Source organism: Suncus etruscus, chromosome 3, assembly GCF_024139225.1.
Source record: "Suncus etruscus isolate mSunEtr1 chromosome 3, mSunEtr1.pri.cur, whole genome shotgun sequence".
In the NCBI taxonomy this organism is placed as follows: Eukaryota; Metazoa; Chordata; class Mammalia; order Eulipotyphla; family Soricidae; genus Suncus; species Suncus etruscus.
The window spans coordinates 129306231-129309544 of record NC_064850.1 but is presented as its reverse complement, the minus strand read 5'-3'; positions in this window follow the sequence as shown (position 1 = coordinate 129309544).

Below are 3314 nucleotides of genomic sequence, written 5' to 3'. Positions count from 1 at the left end.
ATATATGTGTGTATGTGTGGTGGCCATGTTTGTATCAATTCATATGTCTGTCTGTGTTGTGAAATATTAAATCAGGGTGGAATTAGAAATAAAAATTCTCGGGCCCGGAGAGATAGCACAGTGGCGTTTACCTTGCAAGCAGCCGATCCAGGACCAAAGGTGGTTGGTTCGAATCCCGGTGTCCTATATGGTCCCCCGTGCCTGCCAGGAGCTATTTCTGAGCAGACAGCCAGGAGTAACCCCTGAGCACAGCCGGGTGTGACCCAAAAAAAACAAAAAAAAAAAAACAAAACAAAAAAAACAAAAAAAACAAAACAAAAAAAAAGAAATAAAAATTCTCAGGTACAGACCTGGACAAGTCAGCAAATAAGTGGGGCAAACAACATAATCTTTAGAGATCAACAATATGTAAATTAACAATTTTAAAGGTATGGGTACTCTATTTATTTATAGTGACTTTATTTTACCAAAAGTAAACTGAAATTTTTTAAACTATTCAATTTAATTGAGATTATAAAGAAATTAGAATTCTTGATCTAAATGTCTATGGGAAAATTAAGTGTATTGATACCTAAAATTCTTAAGTAACAGAATCTGTACTCATCAGAACTGAGTTAAATAAAAAGTGAGATTTGATACAGGATTTTATCTTGCAGGTGTAAACCAATTTAAGTTAGAAATTAGGCTTTTAACAAATAGAGCAGTACTAGGATCTCTCTACAAAATTACTAAAATTAAATCAAAGGTTTTTGAGATTATATAAATATGACTTTTCTTTCAATGCTATCTAAATTTTTGTAAGAACTGAAAACTTATGTGTTTAAATGTGCAGGTTCCCCATGAAATGAATCTCTGAGCATGGATCTGGAAGTTGTCCCTGGGATGGGGCCAAAACAAAAAATAATTATAAATAAGTAGCTATTTTGACTGTAAAATAATCACTGGGATACAACTCACTGGGTGAGTTTATTTTTATTCTATATAAAAGAAATGTTGAAGGGTTGTGGCTCAAGTGGTAGCCACATGTCTTGTATGTGTGAGTTCTTGGGTTCAATCCTGGCCATATGGTTTATATGAGACCACTTCTATATAGAAAGTGGCCCCCATAGTTTGGAAGAAAAGAAGTTGCAAAATATTAACAGTTGAATGAGTTGGTGAATCTTACTAAGAACTATATTCATTATATTGTCCTTTTAACTTTATTGTAGGTTTAAAATTCAAAATAATGTTAAGAGAAACAGGAGGAAGAAATAAAGGCAAATTAATCACTTTGTACTTAATGAATTTTAAAAAAGTAGTAATCTCTAGCCCTTTGCCCCTTATTGCCCTTTCTGCGCAATAGTCAAGCACAAGAACATTCCAAAGTGAAGCCTAGCTGTAGATCATTCATTCCTAACCACCACCTACATTTTTCCTTGCCCAAACACAAGCCTATCTAAAAATGCTTACCATTTCTTCCTAACTGTAAAATCAGTGCTTACTAGGAGCAGAATGCAGACATCTTTCATCACTTTCTTCTTTCTTAAGATAAAAAAACCACAATTTGATATATGAAATAATAATAATACCCATTAAAACAAAAATAACAAGAGGATAGTTTGCTTTAAATTTTGTACCTTAATATTTTTTCTTAATTATAAACTGACTTCATTATCATAAGCTGTACACACACACACACACACACACATATATATATATATATATATATTTGAGATTGTCCCATCATAAACCCACTTGCAGAAATCCTATGGTTCAGTCTAATTATCTTTGTTTATTTTATTTTTAAAATTAATATATTTATTTAAACACCATGATTACAAACATGTTTGTAGTTGAGTTTCAGTCATGAAAATGTTCACCTCTCCTTCACCAGTGCAACCTTTCCACCACCAATGCCCCCATTTCCCTCCTCCCCCATACCCTGCCTGTCTTCAAGACAGGTATTCTATTTCTCTCACTCAATACCATTGTCATAATAGTTGTTAGTGTAGTTATTTCTCTAACTGCATTCACCACTCTTTGTGGTAAGCTTCATATCATAAGCTGGTCTTTTCAAACCTCATCTCTATTGTCTTTATTACCATATTATCTTTTATTTTTCTTAAATCCCACAGATAAATGTGTCTATCTCTCTCACTCTGACTCATTTCACTTCAGCATAATAGTTTCCATGTCCACCTACATAGAGGAAAATTTCATAACTTCATTTTTCCTGACAGCCGCATAGTATTCCATTGTGTATGTGAACCACAGTTTCTTTAGCCAATCATCTGTTACTGGGCATCTGGGTTGTTTACAATTTCTAGCTATTATAAATAGAGCTGCAATGAACATAGTCGTGCAGAAGACATTTTTTAATTGTGTTTTTGTGTTCATAGGGTATATGCCTAGGAGTGGTATAGCTGGATCATATGGGAGCTCATTTTCCAGGATTTTGAGGAAACTCCATTTTGTTTTCCATAAAGACTGGACTAGACTAGGCATTCTCATCAGCAGCGAATGAGAGTTCCTTTCTCCCCACATCTTCTCCAGCATTGATTGTTCTTGTTCTTTGTGATGTGTGTCAGTATCTGTGGCATGAGATGATATCTCATTGTTGTTTTGATTTTCATCTCCCTGATGATTAGTGATGTGAGCTATTTTTCATATGCCTTTTGGCCATCTGTATTTCTTCTTTGAGAAAGTGTCTGTTCATTTCTTCTCCCTATTTTTTGGGGGGGAGGTGGTTTTTGGGTCACACTCGACAGCGCTCTGAGGTTCCTCCTGGCTCTATGCTCAGAAATCGCTCCTGCCAGGCTCAGGGGGCCATATAGGATGCGAACCACCGTCTTTCTGCATGCAAGGCAAACACCTTACCTCCATACTATCTCTCAGACCCCTCTTCTCCCTACTTTTTAATAGAGTTAGATGTTTTTTTCTTCTTAAGATCTGTTAGTACCTTGAATATCTTAGATCGTAGCCCCTTTTTCTGATGGTTATTGAGTGAATAGTTTCTCCCATTCTGTGGGTGGCTTTGTATTTTAGTCACTATTTCCTTTGAGGTGCAGAAGCTTCTCAGTTTAATATAATTCAATTTGTTTATCTCTGCTTCCACTTGTTTGGACAGTGGTGTTTCCTCCTTGTATATATTTGTAAGCTGTGCTTTTTTGTGTAAACTTCTGATACTTTTTTTTTTCTTCTATTTTTCTTTTTTAGAGGGAACGGGAAGAGGGGCGGGGCAGGGGCGGGAGGGCGAAGAAGGGAGGGAGGGAGAAAGGGAGAGAGGGCTGGACGAAAGCCCAGAGGGGGCAAATTCATTCTTTCTTTCTTCTTTC